This window comes from Scyliorhinus torazame, chromosome 4 (genome assembly GCF_047496885.1).
Source record: "Scyliorhinus torazame isolate Kashiwa2021f chromosome 4, sScyTor2.1, whole genome shotgun sequence".
In the NCBI taxonomy this organism is placed as follows: Eukaryota; Metazoa; Chordata; class Chondrichthyes; order Carcharhiniformes; family Scyliorhinidae; genus Scyliorhinus; species Scyliorhinus torazame.
Window position 1 is genome coordinate 151,034,944 of NC_092710.1, and position 18,814 is coordinate 151,053,757.

The 18,814-nt window shown below is 48.0% G+C and overlaps 1 protein-coding gene across 2 annotated transcripts in view; it reads left to right on the plus strand.

Moving 5' to 3' along the window:
* Positions 1 to 18,814, plus strand: part of taf1b (TATA box binding protein (Tbp)-associated factor, RNA polymerase I, B) — a 150,967-nt gene that overhangs the window by 103,245 nt on the left and 28,908 nt on the right. The window lies entirely within an intron of this gene.

Below are 18,814 nucleotides of genomic sequence, written 5' to 3' on the forward strand. Positions count from 1 at the left end.
AGCTGTCAATCATCTCCATCTCCACACCATTGATGCAGACAGGGGTGTGCACGATACTTCGCTTTGTGAAATCAATGACCAGCTCCTTAGTTTTGCTGACGTTGAGAGAGAGATTGTTTTTTTTTTAAGAAGTATTTTTATTAAGGTTTTGCAGAATTTTTCATAATAAAACCGTAGTAACAATAATAACAAAACAAACTAGAGTGAACATTAACATAGTGCAAAAAGAGAATATACAATAACAATTAAATAGACATTACCCCACGCGACTCAGTCTTCCCACACCATCCCAATGAAGCACTCGCCCCCCCCCCCCCCGCCCCTACGGATTGCTGCTGACATTTTAATTTTCCCCGAGAAAGTCGACGAACGGCTGCCACCTCCGAGAGAACCCTAGCGTAGACCCTCTTAAGGCAAACTTTATTTTCTCGAGGCTGAGAAACCCATCCATGTTGTTAACCCAAGTCTCAACACTCAGGGGCTTCGAGTCCCTCCACATTAATAAAATCCGTCTCCGGGCTACTCGGGAGGCAAAGGCCAAGACGTCGGCCTCTTTCGCCCCCTGAACTATCGGGTCTTCTGACACTCCAAAGATCACTATCTCTGGACTCGGCACCACCCGTGTGCTAAGCACCTTGGACATTTCCCTCGCGAACCCTTGCCAGAACTCTCTAAGCTCCGGGCATGCCCAAAACATGTGGACATGGTTTGCAGGGCTGCCCTTGCACCTCATACAACTGTCTTCTACCCCAAAAAACTTGCTCATTCTCGCTGCCGTCATGTGTGCCCGGTGGACCACCTTAAATTGAATTAGACTGAGCCTGGCACATGATGAGGACGAATTAACCCTGCCCAGGTCCTCTGCCCACAGACCCGCTTCCAACTCCTCACCGAGCTCCTCCTCCCACTTGCCCTTGAGCTCCTCCACCGGGGTTTCCTCCACCTCCTGTAGTTCCTGGTAGATATCCGACACCTTTCCCTCTCCCACCCAGGTGCCGGAGACCACCCTGTCCTGTATCCTCAGTGGCGGCAGCGTCGGAAAGGCCACTACCTGTTTTTTCAGAAAGGCTCGTACTTGGAGATATTTAAAGGCGTTTCCTGGCGGAAGATTAAATTTGTCCTCTAGCGCCTTCAAACTGGGAAAGCTTCCGTCTATGAACAGATCTCCCATCCTTCTGATGCCTGCCCTCTGCCAGCTCTGGAACCCACCATCCATCCTACCCAGGACAAACCTGCGGTTGTTACAAATCGGAGTCCAGACCGACGCTCCCTCCACCTTGTACCTCCTCCACTGTCCCCAGATCCACAGTGTCGCCACCACCACCGGATTTGTGGAGTAACGGGTCGGCGAGAATGGCAAGGAGCCGTTATCAAAGCTCCCAGACTAGTACCTTTACATGACGCCGCCTCCAGCTGCTCCCATGCCGCCGCCCCCTTGCCCCATCAGCCATTTCCTAATCATAGTTATATTGGCCGCCCAGTAGTAGTTGCGAAGGTTAGGCAGCGTCAACACCCGCCCCCCCCGGACTGCCCCCCCCCCCCCCCGGACTGCGACACCAACAGCGATCTCCTTACTCGCGGAGTCTTATTCGCCCACACACAGCCCGAAATGATCCTACTCACCCGCTTAAAAAAGGCCTTGGGGATGAAGATGGGGAGGCACTGAAAGACAAAGAAAAATCTGGGGACAGTCATTTTCACGGTCCGCACCCTCCCTGCCAGTGACAGCGGGAGCATGTCCCACCTTTTAAAGTACCCTTCCATTTGCTCCACCAACTGGGTCGGGTTGGTGCAGGGCATCCCATTTCCTGGCCACCTGTATACCCAGGTAACAAAAACTTTTCTCTACCATCCTGAGCGGCAGCTCTTTCAGTTTCTCCTCCTGCCCCTTGGCCTGGATCACAAACAACTCGCTCTTTCCCATGTTCAGTTTGTACCCTGAAAAACTACCAAAATCCCTCAGGATCCGGAGAACCTCCCATCCCCTCCCTCTGAGGGCATCATAATAATATTCAAAAGTCTCCGGACATTGGTATTGAGTTGTCTGCCTTTAACAAACCCAGTCTGCTCTTCCTCTATCACCCCTGGGACGCAATCCTCAATTCTTGTGGCCAGAATCTTAGCTAACAATTTGGCATCCACGTTTAAAAGCGAAATCGGCCGTATGACCCGCAATGTTTCGGGACCTTCCCTCGTTTAAGAATGAGTGAGATCAAGGCCTGTGACATTGTTGGGGGGAGGGTTCCTTTCTCTCTAGCCTCATTGAAGGTCCTCATCAGGAGTGGGCTCAATATTTCCGAAAATTTCTTATAGAATTCTATCTGGTAACCGTCCGGCCCTGGGGCTTTACCCGATTGCATGCCCTCTGTACCCTTGACAATCTCCTCCAATTCAATCGGGGCCCCCAGTCCCTCCACCAGGTCCTCTTCCACCTTTGGAAACCTCAACTGGTCCAAATATTGCCTCATCCTTTCCACTCCCGTTGGGGGCACCGACTCGTATGAGAACAAAGACATTTACAGCACAGGAACAGGCCCTTCGGCCCTCCCAGCCTGCGCCGATCAAGATCCTTTATCTAAACTTGTCGCTTATTTTCCAAGGATCTGATTCCCTCTGTTCCCCACCCGTTCATATATCTGTCTAGATGCATCTTGAATGATGCTATCGTGCCCGCCTCTACCACCTCTGCTGGCAAAGCGTTCCAGGCACCCACCACCCTCTGCGTAAAAAACTTTCCACGCACATCTCCCTTAAACTTTCCCCCTCTCACCTTGAACTCGTGACCCCTTGTAATTGACACCCCCACTCTTGGAAAAAGCTTGTTGCTATCCACCCTGTCCATACCCCTCATAATTTTGTCGACCTCAATCAGGTCCCCCCTCAACCTCCATCTTTCCAACAAAAACAATCCTAATCTACTCAACCTTTCTTCATAGCTAGCACCCTCCATACCAGGCAACATCCTGGTGAACCTCCTCTGCACCCTCTCTAAAGCATCCACATCCTTCTGGTATTGTGGCGACCAGAACTGCACACAGTATTCCAAATGTGGCCTAACCAAAGTCCTATACAACTGTAACAGGACCTGTCGACCCTTGTACTCAATACCCCGTCCAATGAAGGCAAGCATGCTGTTTGCCTTCTTGACCACTCTATCGACCTGCGTTGCCACCTTCAGGGTACAATGGACCTGAACTCCCAGATCTCTCTTGTCATGTGAGAGTACCTTTAAGAAATGGATGTTTAAGCAATGTACCTTTAAGAAAACAGTGATGTCAGAGAGTGGGTGGAGCTGAGCTTAGTTCAGCCATTTTGAAGTTTCAGTTTGAAAAAGAGCTTGGGTGTGTTTTGCAGTGAGCTGAATCTGCTGTGATCTCTGCCATGAAAGACTATCTCTGGATCATTTGGGTGATTTAAACTCATAATAGTGAAGCCTTTGACCTGATGTGTTTCTGTTTAAAGGTGTTAAGTCTCATGGATGTTGAAAGGAATAACTGAAGGATTATTTAGTGTTGTAATATTTTCAGGGTTATCTTTGAAGTAAGGGGGTGTTAAGGGATCCAATGTTTATTTAAAAGGTTAAGTTGAGTTCATGGAATAAACATTATTTTGTGTTTAAAAACCACGTGTCCATAATTATAATATCACACCTGGGGAACAAGCCGTGTGCTTCAAAAGCAACAATCCATTAAAGGGGGAGGTTGGTTGAACTCCATGATACATTTTGGGGTTCTGCAAATGCCTCGCCCATAACACTCTGTACATCAATTTTCCCCAGGACTATTCCATTGATCGTATAATCCGCTCTTGAATTAGATCTTCCAAAATGCGTCACCTCGCATTTGCCTGGACTGATCTCCATCTGCCATTTCTCTGCCCAACTCTCCAATCTATCTATATTTTGCTGTATTCTCTGACAGTCCACCTCGCTATCTGCAACTCCACCAATCTTAGTATCATCTGCAAACTTGCTAATCAGACCACCTATACCTTCGTCCAGATCATTTATGTATATCACAAACAACAGTGGTCCGAGCACGGATCCCTGTGGAACACCACTAGTCACTTTTCTCCATTTTGAGACACTCCCTTCCACCACTACTCTCTGTCTCCTATTGCCCAGCCAGTTCTTTATATCCATCTAGCTAGTACACCCTGAACCACATACGACTTCACTTTTTCCATCAACCTGCCATGGGAAACTTTTATCAAACGCCTTACTGAAGTCCATGTCTATGACATCTACAGCCCTTCCCTCATCAATTAACTTTGTCACTTCCTCAAAGAATTCTATTAGGTTTGTAAGACATGACCTTCCCTGCACAAAACCATGCTGCCTATCACTGATAAGTCTATGTTCTTCCAAATGTGAATAGATCCTATCCCGCAGTATCTTCTCCAACTGTTTGCCTACCACTGACGTCAAGCTCACAGGTCTATAATTCCCTGGATTATCCCTGCTACCCTTCTTAAATTCTCCAGTCCTCCAGGACCTCACCCGTGCTCAAGGATGCTGCAAAGATATCTGTTAAAGCCCCAGCTATTTTGTCCCTCGCTTCCCTCAGTAACCTGGGATAGATCCCATCCGGACCTGGGGACTTGTCCACCTTAATGCCTTTTAGAATACCCAAAACTTCCCCCTTCCTTATGCCGACTTGACCTAGAGTATTTCAACATCCATCCGTCATGTCCCTCTCCTTGGTGAATGCCGATGCAAAGTACTCATTAAGAATCTCACCCATTTCCTCTGACTCCACGCATAAATTCCCTCTTTTGTCTTTGAGTGAGCCAATCCTTTCTCTAGTTACCCCCTTGCTCCTTATATATGAATAAAAGGCTTTGGGATTTTCCTTAACCCTGTTAGCCAAAGTTATTTCATGACCCCTTTTAGCCCTCTTTGTTGCGCGTTTGAGATTAGTCCTACTTTCCCGATATTCCTCCAAAGCTTCATCAGTTTTAAGTCGCCTAGATCTTATGTATGCTTCCTTTTTCATCTTAGCTAGTCTCACAATTCCACCCGTCATCCATGGTTCCCTAATCTTGCCATTTCTATCCCTCATTTTCACAGGGACATGTCTGTCGTGCACTCTAATCAACCTTTCCTTAAAAGACTCCCACATTTCAAATGTGGATTTACCCTTAAACAGCTGCTCCCAATCCACATTCCCTAGCTCTTGCCGAATTTTGTTATACTTGGCCTTTCTCCAATTTAGCACTCTTCCTTTAGGACCACTCTCGTCTTTGTCCATGAGTACTCTAAAACTTACGGAATTGTGATCGCTATTCCCAAAGTAATCACCGACTGAAACTTCAACCACCTGGCCGGGATCATTCCCCAATACCAGGTCCAGTATGGCCCCTTCTCGAGTTGGACTATTTACATACTGCTCTAAAAAACTCTCCTGGATGCTCCTTACAAATTCTGCTCCATCTACACCTCCAAAACTCCATGAGTCCCATTCAATGTTGGGGAAGTTAAAATCTCCCATCACGACCACCCTATTGCTCCTACATTTTTCTATAATCTGTCTACATATTTGTACCTCTACTTCACGCTCGCTTTTGGGAGGCCTGTAGTAAATTCCCAACAATGTTACTGCACCCTATTTCTTAGCTCTACCCATATTGCCTCAGTGCTCGAATCCTCCATCGTGTCCTCCTTAATCACAACTGTGATATCATCTCTGACCTGTAATGCAACTCCTCCACCCCTTTTACCTCCTTCTCTATCCCTCCTGAAGCATCTATACCCTGGGATATTTAGTTGTCAGTCTTGCCTTTCCCTCAACCAAGTCTCAGTAATACCAATAACATCATATTCTCAGGTACCAAGCCCTAAATTCATCTGCCTTACCTGCTACACTTCTCGCATTAAAACAAATGAACTTCAGACCACCTGTCCCTTTGCGTTCATCATCTCTTCCCTGTATACTCTTCCCCTTAGTCACATTATAATCTAGTACCTTACTGGCTTTAGTTGCTGCCTCTTTACTGACCTCTAACTTCCTAATCTGGTTCCCATCCCCCTGCCACATTAGTTTAAAACCTCCCCAACAGTGTTAGCAACAGCACCCCCTAGGACATTGGTTCCAGTACTGCCCAGGTGTAGACCATCCGATTTGTAATGGTCCCACCGCCCCCAGAACCGGTTCCAATGTCCCAAAAATCTGAACCCCTCCCTCCTGCACCATCTCTCAAGCCACGTATTCATTCTGACTATTCTTGAATTTCTACTCTGACTATCTCGTGGCACTGGTAGCAATCCTGAGATTACTACCTTTGAGGTCCTACTTTTTAACTTATCTCCTAATTCCCTAAATTCTGATTGTAGGACCTCATCCCGTTTTTTACCTATATCGGTGGTGCCTATATGCACCACGACAACTGGCTGTTCACTCTCCCCCCTTTAGTATGTCCTGCAGCCGATCTGAGACATCCCTGACCCGTGCACCCGGGAGGCAACATACCATTCTAGAGTCTCGTTTTCGACCACAGAAACGCCTGTCTATTCCCCTTACGATTGAATCCCCTATGTCTATAGCCCTGCCAGTCTTTTTCCCGCCCTTCTGTGCAGCATAGCCAGTCACGATGCCATGAGCCTGGCTACTACTGCCTTCCCCTGGTGAGTCATCTCCCCCAACAGTATCCAAAACGGTATACCTGTTTTGGATGGAGATGACCGCAGGGGACACCTGCACTGCCTTCCTGCTCTTTCTCTGCCTTTTGGTCACCCATTCCCTGTCTCCCTCACCAATCCTAATCTACGGTGTGACCAACTCACTGAACGTGCTTGCCACGACTTCCTCAGCATCGCGGATGTTCCAAAGTGAGTCCATCCACAGCTCCAGAGCCGTCATGCGGTCTAACAGGAGTTGCAGCTGCACACACTTCCCGCACATGAAGAAGTCAGGGGCATCGGCCGCGTCCCTGAACTCCCACGTTGAGCACAAGGAGCATAACACGGTTCTGGGATCTCCTCCCATTTTTACACTTTACCTTAACTGATTACAAATATAGTATCAAACAATGAATAAGTGAAAGGAATAAAGATTTTACTTACCAATCACAATACTTACCAACGCACGAAGAGTTAAATTTCTCCCAGCTACAACTAATTGGGGCACTTTCCTTACCAGCCAATCAGGTCACTGCTTTGCTGTGATGTCACTCTTCAAGGTAAGTTTTTAAAGAGGTAAACTTACCTTCCCGACAGACCCCTGCTCCCGCCGAAAGTCTGAAGGCCGCTTCTCCTGCAGCTGTGTTCCCGCCGCTCTCCTCGCGCTCTTTTATCCTGTGTCCCCGCCGCTCTCCTCGCGCTCTTTTATCCTGTGTCCCCGCCGCTCTCCTCGCGCTCTTTTATCCTGTGTCCCCGCCGCTCTCCTCGCGCTCTTTCACTGTGTCCCCGCCGCTCTCCTCGCACTCTTTCACTGTGTCCCCGCTGCTCTCCTCGCGCTCTTTCACTTTGTCCCCGCCGCCGTTTCACTGTGTCCCCGCCGCTCTCCTCGCGCTCTTTCACTGTGTCCCCGCCGCTCTCCTCGCGCTCTTTCACTGTGTCCCCGCCGCTCTCCTCGCGCTCTTTTATCCTGTGTCTCCGCCGCTCTCCTTCACTGTGTCTCCGCCGCTCTCCTCGCGCTCTTTCACTGAAGTTTACTAAAGAAATCCTTAAAGACTCCGTTCACTCCCCCTGGATCCAAGACAATGTTACCCTCCTTATTCTTTACTCCCCCGATTTCCCTGGCCGCCTCTCTCTTTTGCAGTTGGTGTGCCAGCATTCTACTCGCTTTCTCCCCGTACTCCTAGACTGCCCCTCTTGCCTTCCTCAGCTGTGCTACTGCTTTCCCTGTCAGCAGTTCAAACTCCACCTGCAGACTCTGCCGTTCCCTCAGTATCCCCTCCTCGGGGGCCTCCGCGTATCTCCTGTCCACTCGGAGTATCTCCTCCACTAGTCTCTCCCTCTCCGCTCTTTCTCTCTTTTCCCTATGGGATCGAATTGAGATGAGCTCCCCTCTGACAACTGCCTTCAGAGCCTCCCAGACCGTTGCCGCTGCTACCTCACCCGTATCGTTTGTTTCCAGGTAATCCTGGATGTTCCAGCTAATCCGCCCGCAAACCTCTTCGTCCGCCAGCAGCCCCACATCCAGTCTCCAGAGTGGGCGCTGCCCCCTCTCCTCACTAAGCCGCAGGTCCACCCAGTGCGGGGCATGGTCCGAGACTGTGATTGCTGAGTATTCTGTCCCCGCCACCTTTGGGATTAACGTCCTGCTCAAGACAAAGAAGTCTATGCGGGAATAAACCTTATGAACGTGGGAGAAAAAAGAGAAATCCTTCGCTCTCGGCCGTGTGAAACTCCAGGGATCTCTCTCTCTCTCTCTTGCCCCCCCCCCCCCCCATCTGCTCCATAAAACCCTTCAGTTCCTGAGCCACTGCCGGTTGCTTTCCTGTCCTGGAGTTCGACCGGTCCAGCTCGGGGTCAATAACTGTGTTAAAGTCTCCCCCCATGATCAGGTTGTGTGACTCTTAAGTCCGGGATTTTGCCTAGCATGCGTCTCATAAATTCCACATCATCCCAATTCGGAGCGTAGACGTTCACAAACACCACCCGGACCCCCTCCCACATTCTACTCACCATTATGTACCTGCCCCCCTTATCTGCCACAATTCTCCCAGCCTCGAATGCCGCACCCTTACTGATCTGAATTGCTATCCCCCCCGGTCTTCGAATCCAGCCCTGAATGGAACACCTGGCCTACCCATCCCTTTCTCAATCTCGTGTGATCTGCGAGCTTTAAATGTGTCTCCTGAAGCATTGCTACGTCTGCCTTTAACCCCTTTAGATGCGCGAACATGCGCGCTCTTTTGACCGGCCCATTCAAACCCCTCACATTCCACGTGATCAGCCTGGATGGGGGCCGAACTAACCCCCCCCACCCCACCCCGCCGACTAGCCATCGCCCATTTTTGGCCAACCTCGAGCCCGCGCCCTTCGCTTCCTCGAGCGCCCCCACAGGGAGCCAACACCCCCGACCCTCAATTGGTACCCCTCAATTGATACCTCCTCTGTCAGCAAAGCAGCATCCCCCCCCCCCCCCCCCCCACAGACCCACGACCCAAAACCCTCCGCCAAGCACCAGCTCAGCACTTGCAAACCCCCCACTACGCTCCCGAGCGTCAGCTGACCCATGCTGACCCCAGTAGCTCCCGCCCCCGGCGCCGATCAGTCTGTTGTCTCATTGTCCAGATCCCTCTCCCCACATGAATAAACCAATTAAACTACCTCTCCAGCCCCAGTGAGTAAATAGTAATACAAAACAAAAAATAAACAGAAGACACTAACATTGCCCCGTGAGGAGAGACTTGTTGAACCAAGGCTCCAACTTCCTGAAAAATCGCACTAAGTACAGGGCCCCCTCCCCCCTCCGTATCGTAACTTTGCCGAAAACACTGCACCCAACATTGTATACAATCTTACATTAGAAACGGTACCGTTACCCCGCCCCAACGCCGCATTCCACCAAAGCTTAACTGTCCTTTAATTCAAGTCCAGCTTTTCTTGTTTGACGAATGACCACGCCTCGTCCGGCGTCTCAAAATAGTGATGCCGTTCCTTGTACGTGACCCATGGCCTCACTGGGTGTAGCATCCCAAATTTCACCCCCTTGCTGAAGAGGGTCGTCTTCACCCTGTTGAATCCAGCACGCCTCTTGGCCAGCTCTGCACCCAGGTCCTGGTAGATGCGTATCATGCTGATCTCCCACCTGCTGCTCCGTTCTTTTTTTGTCCATCGCAAGACAAGTTCCTTGTCCGATGAAATCTCACCACCATGGCCCTTGGCGGTTCATTCGCCTTGGGCTTCCATGCGAGGGCTCGAGGGAATACCCCCGTCCCTATCAGCGTCTCCAGCACCTTGGACACAAATGCTCCCGCATCCGACCCCTCCACACCTTCGGGGAGGCCCACAATTCTCAAGTTCTGTCTCCCGGACCTGTTTTCTAGGTCCTCCAGCCTCTCCTGCCACTTCTTGTGGAGGTCATCCTGCACCTCCACCTTAAGGGCCAATACGACCAACTCGTCCTCGTGGTCGGATAGCTTTTTCTCCATCTCCTTAATCGCTTTCCCTTGTGTCGCCTGAGTTGCGATCATTTGGTCTATTGATGCCTTCATCGGGGCCAGCATGTCCTTTTTAAGATCCGCAAAGCAGCCCCTAAGGAACTCCTGTTGCTCCTGTGACCACTGCGCCCATGCACCCTGATCTATACTGGCTGCCATGCCGTGCAGCGGCGCCCGCTCCGCATGCTTCTGTTGGGACTTAAACGCTTCACCCGGCCACTCCTGGTCCAGCTATCCATACAACAGAGAGGGAATCCTTTTGGCAGTGTTCGCTTCACCAATCTGCCCCAAAACGTCCGTGAAATCTCCTGAAAAAAGGTCCGAGAGTCCGTTCCAGACGGGAGCTGCCGAATGCGCGACCTACTCCTCCATGGCTGCCACTGGAAGTCTCGTCACCACTTCTTCAATGGCCTTTGCGAGATCTTTTCGCAGTTGTTCCCTCTGCTGCTGGAATTCAGCTTTAATAAAGGCCATCAAGTCAGTTTGAAGCCTTTGTGCTTGCCCTTTCCCCCCCCCCCACCTGCATGCTTGAAGAGGCTTTTGTCTTTGCTGCAGCACCAGCCAAATCCCTCACTGTTTCTGCCGGGTCTGGTAACCAAGAGACATACCGTTCCTGGGGGAAAGTACTCCTCCAACATTCACCTCCATCTTTTCATCAAAATTCCACCCGTATTGATTAAAAAGAGCTCTTTTCTGTAACCTTGGACAGGAGCTGCCTTGTATATGACCACTTACTCCATGGTCCACACCGGAAGTCCGAGAGAGAGATTGTTGTCGTTACGCAGCACCGCTAGGTTCTCTATCTCCCTTCTGTACTCTGACTCATCGTTGTTAGAGATCCGACCCACTACGGTATTGTCAGTAGCAAACTTGTAGATGGAGTTGGAGCCATATTCTGCCCACAGTCGTGTGTGCGTGTGTGCGTGTGTGCGTGCGTGTGTGTGCGTAGTAGGGGGCTAAGTACGCAGCCTTGCCGGGCTCTATGATTGAGGACTATCGTGGAGGAGGTCTTGTTTGTCTTTACTGATTGTGGTTTATGGTCAGGCAGTTGAGGTTCCAGTTGCAGAGGGAGGAGCTAGGTCCGAGGTTTTGGCGTTTTGATATGAACTTGGCTGGTGTTGAAGGCGGAGCTGTAGTCCATGAATAGGAGTCTGACGTGGAGTTATTGCTGTCGAGATGCTCCAGGGATGACTGTAGGGCCAGGGAGATACCGTTTGCTGTGGACTGGTTGTGGCGCTATGCGAGTTTCAATGGATCAAGGCATTCTGGGAGTATGGAGTTGATGTGTCTCATGACCAACCTCTAGAAGCACTTCATAATGATAGGTATCAAGGCTACCGGACGTCAGCCGTTGAGGCACATTGCCAGGTTTTTCTTTGGCACTGGTGTGATGGTGGTCTTCTTGAAGCAGGGAGGAACCTTGAAATGGAGTAGCGAGAGGTTGAAGATGTCCGCGGACACACCCTCCAGTTGGTCCGCGCAGGATCTGAGTGCACAACCAGGGACTCTGTCAGGACCCGGTGCTTTCCGAGGGTTCACTTTCAAGAAGGCCAATCTGACTTCTGAGGCTGTGACCATAGGTGTGGGTGTGTCCAAGGCTGCTGGGATAGTTGACAACAGTTTGTTGGTTTCCTGCTCGAAACAAGCATAGCATCCATTGAGTTCATCTGGGAGGGGTGCTACTGTTGGAGATTCTACGGCTTTGCTTTGTAGCCCATTATGTTGTTCGAGCCTTGCCACAACCGACGAGAGTCCGTGACATTAGTCTGTGACACTAGCTTAGTCTGGTATTGTCTCTTGGAATCCCTGATGGCTTTGCAGAGGTTGTACCTAGATTTCTTGTAAAGGTCGGGGCCGCCAGTCTTGAACACCTCTGACCTGCCCTTCAGTAGGGAGTGAATCTCCCAATTAAACCATGGTTTCCAGTTGGGGAACGTATGTACTACCTGCTTTGACACTCAATCTTCTACACACTTGCTGATGAAGTCTGTGTTAGTGGTGGCATGCTCGGTTAGGTTGGCTGCTGAGTTTTTGAATATCATAGAATTTACAGTGCAGAAGGAAGCCATTTGGCCCATCGAGTCTGCACCGGCTCTTGGAAAGAGCACCCTACCCAAGGTCAGCACCTCCACCCTATCCCCATAACCCAGTAACCCCACCCAACACCAAGGACAATCTTGGACATTAAGGGCAATTTAGAATGGCCAATCCACCTAACCTGCACATCTTTGGACTGTGGGAGGAAACCGGAGCACCCGGAGGAAACCCACGCACACACTGGGAGGATGTGCAGACTCCGCACAGACAGTGACCCAAGCCGGAATCAAACCTGGGACCCTGGAGCTGTGAAGCAATTGTGCTATCCACAATGCTACTGTGCTGCCCCAATATAGACCAGTCCACTGACTCAAAGTAGTCGTGTAGGTAGGAGCTCTTCTGTTTCCTTGGACCAGCATTGCATAACATTCTTAACTGGATTCTCCCACTTGAGTTTTGCTGAGCATTGCTCAGAACATTTGTAGGGCTCCAGAAAGGTTTGCGAGTCAAATTCAGCATTTTGCCCTCCGCTGCACGTTAAGATGTGGGATATTAAACAGGATTGGGAGCTTTTCTACAGGTGTTGATTTCAGGTGTACCACTGATATTCCACATCATTGTATTGAGGACAGTGGCCAAGCATTTAATATAGCTGCTCTCAGCCCACATATAGCAGTTTTTTTCTTTTTATTCATTCTTTCTGCAGACTATGTGGTGTAGGTACACCCATAGCTGTTGGGGAGGAAGTTCCAGGATTTTAATCCAACGACAGTGAAGGAACAGCAATACATTTCCAAGTCAGGATGATGTGTGACTTGGAGGAGAACTTCCAGGTGGCGATGTTCCTGTCCTTCCAGGTGGTAGGGATTGCGGGTTTGGAAGATGCTGTCTAAGGAACTTTGGTGAGTTCTTGCAGTGCATCTTGTGGATGGAACACACTGCTGCCACTGTGCACCAGTGGTGGAGGGAATGCATGTTTGTGGATCGGGTGCCAATCAGGCGGGCTGCTTTGTCTTGGATGGTGTCAAGCTCATTGAATGTTGTCGGAGCTGCTCTCATCCAGGCAAATGGAGAGTATTCCATCACACTCCCGACTTGTGCCTTGTAGATGGTGGACAGGCTTTGGGGAGTCAGGAGGTTAGTTACTCACTGCAGGATACCGAGCCTCTGACACGGACACAGTATTTATATGGCTAATCCAGTTCAGTTTCTGGTCAATGGTAACCCCCAGTGTGTTGATAATGGGGATTAAGTGATCATAATGGTACTGAACATCAAGGGGTGATGGTTAGATTCTCTCTTATTGGAGATGGCCATTGCCTGCCGCTTGTGTGGCATGAATGTTTCTTGTTCCAGCCCAAACCTGGATATTGTACTCTTCAGGATGTGTGCAATAGATTCTCAGCTGTTGCCTGCTAGTTTCTAAATAGTGTTTATTCCAGTCTGGGGCTTTTCCATGACCCTTCTCGGATGTTCACTGTGCATGAAGCTGCAGTAGAGGGTACTTGGGGTATGGTTATTGACCTGTTTGCTGCAAAAGGAGACCTGGAACTCATTGTTTACCAATAAATAAATAACCTTTTATTGTCACAAGTGGGCTTACATTAGCACTGCAATGAAGTTCGGTTTTTGTGGTGGCAATCAGTGACTGTCATCTTAGTTGGGGTTGGGCAGAGACATCTGGGGCGACATTCTCCGGTATCGGCGACCGGCGCCAAAAACGGCGCAAATCAGTCGGGCATCGCGCCGCCCCAAAGGTGCGGAATCCTCCGCATCTTGGGGGGCCGAGCCCCAACCTTGAGGGGCTAGGCCCGCGCCGGACTAATTTCCGCCCCGCCAGCTGGCGGAAAAGGCCTTTGTTGCCCCGCCAGCTGGCGCGGAAATGACATCTCCGGGTGGCGCATGCGCGGGAGTCTGGTAGCTTTCAACAGAATCTCATGTCACCGTACAGTGTCATATGCGGATGAATGGTCAATAACACTTGTCTTGAACGTGTGCTGGCAGCCAGTCTCAATGTTGGTGTAATGTGAATATTTGGTCCGCACAGTTCCTACTAGGTCTGAATACGGCTTGCTCCTTGGGGAAGTTTGGCCCCACCAGTGGAGAGAGCCTGGCCAGGAGTTTATAAGAGGGATATAGCAGATATGTGGACCGATAACTAGCTGGGTCAGCAGCAGGTTTCCCTGACCTCCCCTGACTTGAAGGTGGCGATGACTTTAGCATCTATCCAGACTGATGGAATGACGTCAGTTGCGTCTGTAGATGTTTTTCAAGAAAGAAGCCAACCAGTCATGTTCATTAGGTCCCACGTTCTTCCGGATAGTTGCCAGTGGTGAGAGATCTGGGCAGAGTAGGTTGGGAGAAGCTGGTTTCACTAGTGGAAGAATCGAGATCTTGAGAAACCAATTTAAACTGATGACCTGAAGAAAATCTTTTTTATGAAAAAGATGCCTGAGAATGTAGTGGAGGCAAATTCAATCGAGGCATTCGGAAGGAAATTCAATTGTTAGCTGAAAATAATGAATGTGCAGAATTATGGGGAGAAACTAGGCAATAGCACTTCGTGAATTGCTCATTCGGAGACCTGGCACAGATACAAAGGGTCAAATGGTCTCCTCCGGTGCTGTAGCAATACTCTGATTCTATATTGAGGCCTTCAGAAGAGAATTAGATAATTATCTGGAGAGAAGAAACTGCAGGACTGCAGGAAAAGGCAAGTGAGTGGAACAAGGTTTGTTCTTGCAGAGAGCTGGCATGGACATGACGGGTCGCAAGGCCAATTTCTGCACTGTGACCATTCTGTGATGCAATACTACAAAGGTGATGCTGTCAAATTAGCAGCTTATTTAAAATCTATCTCTTAGCATCTTGTTGCACTGTCTTATGATCTTGTGTCTCATATTCTCACCATGGGAAAGTGTAAGGTTTAATTTTTCTTGTTTTGTTTTTGCATGTGATTAAATAGAAGATTGGTTCCAACCGGTCTGAGCAGTATGACATGTGTACGTGGGCTAAGATAATGGTGGATATATAGTGTAATCTTCGTACTCTGAAAGAATTGAGTTTTTGTAGAAAAATGAATGACATTTCAATGTCATAATTATATGCTGGATTTATTTCACTGTGTAAAATCTGCTTTTATGATTTGCACCATTGCTTATACATGAATAATATTTTCGAAGCGTTAAAATCCATTTTCGTATCACTTCTCGGCCTTTTGGCTAAGATGAGCATGAGGTCTGGTGTAATGCCTGGATCTGGTATGTTTCTCTTGTGGGGAGCATGAATTGGATTCAATTTGAATTGGTTTTTGGAGCAGGCAAGGAGCTGGATTAGGGGTTTGCCCCTGTCCACATGAGCTCTGGCTTTGTAACTCTGATAAAATAATAACATAAAAGAAATCAATTTTCGAGAGAGTCCTATCATTCAGCATGATTTTACTAAAGCGAAAATAATAGGGCTAATTCTGTGCCATTCTGGAGTACCCTTTCCCACTCCACAAGACTATCTCCTGCTCTCTGACTTTCATGCTCTCGAGCTGCTTCACTGCCCCAACTCTCTCACTTGTTTCCCTGACCAACTTTCTCACTCTCTCTTGCCACTGCTCTGCCTGACTCCCGGGTGGTGAGTCGGGCAGGGAGGTGGTCAGAGGGAGAGAGTAGGTCTGAGAGAGGTGGCTAGCAGGTGCAAAGTAGAGTTAGGATGGGTGGGGGAATCAACATTTACACAAGATTGACTAATACTCGAATTTTTATGACCTAGTAGTTAGCGTGGTCATTTCATTTTAAAAATAAATTTAGAGTACCCAATTCTTTTTTTCCAATTCAGGGGCAATTTTGTGTTGCCAATCCACCTACCCTGCACATCTTTGGGTTGTGGGGGTGAGACCCACGCAGACACGGGGAGAATGTGCAAACTCCACAAGAACAGTGACCAGGGGCCAGGATCGAACCCGGGTCCTCGGCGGCGTGAGGTAACAGTGCTAACCACTGTGCCACCATGCCGCCCCGTACAGTGGTCATTTCTGTGTATGGTTTGAAATATATTCTTCAAAAAGACCATAATGATTCTCTTAAGTTTTGGAATGTGAGAGATGAATTCCACTTCCTGTTTTTTCCCCTTGCTCCTTGGCTTTCTTTGCTTCCAGATCATATGGGCTAATCTTGAGATGATTTGAAGGGCACCGTTACATATTTTATTCAATGGCTTAATTCATTATCAATTAAAAGTTTTTAGGGTCGGTATGGTGGCGCAGTGGTTAGCACTGCTTTAAAAAAAAAACTTAAGAGTACCCAATTTTTTTTTTTCCAATTAAAAGGGTCAATTTAGCGTGGGCAGTCCATCTATCCTGCGCATCTTTGGGTTGTGGGGGTAAGACCCACACAGACACTGGGAGAATGTACAAACTCCACAAAGACAGTGACCTGGGGCCGGGATCGAACCCGGGTCCTCAGCGCCGCGGGTGGTTAACACCGCTATTGTTCCTGCTCCTGATTTCAATCCAGTGATCACTGTTGAAAGTGCATATGTGCAACTTTTGACTTAGAACAGGTTCAAGCCTCAATGTGATCTATTTACCTTCCTTCTTCCCATACATTAAAATAGCCTGTATCTCTCGTACAATTAATGGCACCCTTGCAAGATACTATAGGGCATTTGACACCTGCAAATCTGTATCACAGTCTCAGCAAGGAGTTAATACTTTAGATAGTGAAGAGAAGAAATTAATGTGGAAGAAAAATTAACTTGTTTTGTATCAGGACACTGAGTGATGTGAAAGCTTACGGGTGTATGTAAGAATGAATCTTGTTTATATTTGATCAATTTTTGTGGTTTTGGAATGAGAAGTAGCATTTTTTTTTTTACTCCTCGCTGTTTCTTTTAATATCCGAGCATACTACAATGTGTTGCGTGAAAGGAAACATCAAAAAGGTAACTTTAAATTCTGCCCTGTTGTCAAACAGACTGAGTATGTGCACGGTTCTCCACATCTATTTATTGTTGGGGGAGGGGACAGGTGCATTAGAGAAGGAAGTAGGATTGGATTGAATCTAAAAGATGGGCTGGTATCTGATTATGTTGATCAAGCGCAGTAATACTATTTAGAAGTATGGTTGTGGTGCCAGTTCGTCATGTTCTGTCTTTTTTAAATTGTGCGTAATAGCATACATGTAAAACGCACAATGGTTCACACAGGTGGAATTTCCGAATGGGCTGACACAAAGAAGAAAAGGTTTATTGATACTTTGTATTAAAACTATTCCATTGCAGCATTTGGTGCCATCCAGTCAAATGTGACCTTGTAAAAACACTAAGTTTAGTGAGGAGTACTGGAATGAAGCTTGGATGAACATAGCTCGCCTTAGTCACCCAGTCTCTGTGGAAGACAGTTAATCAGGGGAGTATTGCTCATGTTTGCAGACGGGAGCCTGGAAATCTTTCTTACCTTGAATTAACTACCTATTTGTAGTCAGGCCGTCTATTTGAGTTCATAGCTTCCTGAAACCTTAAACGCCTCAAAGATTGCCCCATTAGTAGCACTGGTAAGTGCTAAGAGGATCAGCATTCCTCGTTTATGAATAGTGTTGAACCCAATTTGTCAACTTGCCCGAAGTTCTTTCGAAGGAAACACGGTCATTGTTTTTTGTTTGGATAATAGCTAAATATGTGCAGTGAGGTGTATAGAAGTTGCTAAGGAAATAATGGACGAAAATCTATAGGAAAAAGTGGCTTTATAATGGTGAGATATAAGTTATTGGAAAATGACGAGAACAGAACTGTATTCATCACAAAAAGGATACTTAATCAAAATTAAATCTATTGCGGTGACGAGTTCTCGTCTAACTCGGTGTTTGTGTGGGTGTGAATTAATCTTTTGTACCAATGCCAAGTGTTTCAGACTTCGTGTAGCCAGACTGATTAACCCTTATAGTAATTGTCACAAGTTGTGCTTGCCGTAAGTGGCTCTTTCTGCTAAACAGCCAAGGGCAATAAAACTGTGAACAATAGAAATGTTATTTTTTATAAGGAGTATGGGCGTATCATATTGGGAATATAAATGATTTTTCACACTGATGCAGGGATTGAAAATGCAAATGCTGATTCAGGGATCATATTGATTCCTTAATCCCATGTTGGTCTTGTTCTGGTTTATGGAATCCACCTCTGCTGTGGCTTGACATTTGTGACTACGAAAAGAATGGTGAACAACACTTGGTTTTAGTCAACTGCTGACTCAGTTCACTACATGATAATGAAATTCTGGGCATGAACAAATCAGGCGTTTCTTATTTTGTTAAATTTAAACAAGAGCAGCATGAAGCCTGCCTTCTCAACCCTGCCACTCGCCTGAGGTGTGGTGATCCTCAGGTTAAATCGCCACCAGTCAGCTCTCCCCCTCAAAGGGGAAAGCAGTCGATGGTCATCTGGGTCTATGGCGACTTTATCTTTACCTTTTACTATGTAGACAGGAACTATCATTCTGCCTGGGAGTCATTTATAAATATTCTGTTGCAAGATAAATATGAAAGCTGCAGATCAATGTCCTGTGTTTGCTTTTTGGCCTACTGTCTCTTCTCCCAGATTGATCCTTCAATTTTAATCTTTTGGGGGACTGAATAGATGAGGGGGTGCCAGGCAGTGAAAAGCCCTGCTGTTTACTGCATCCAGA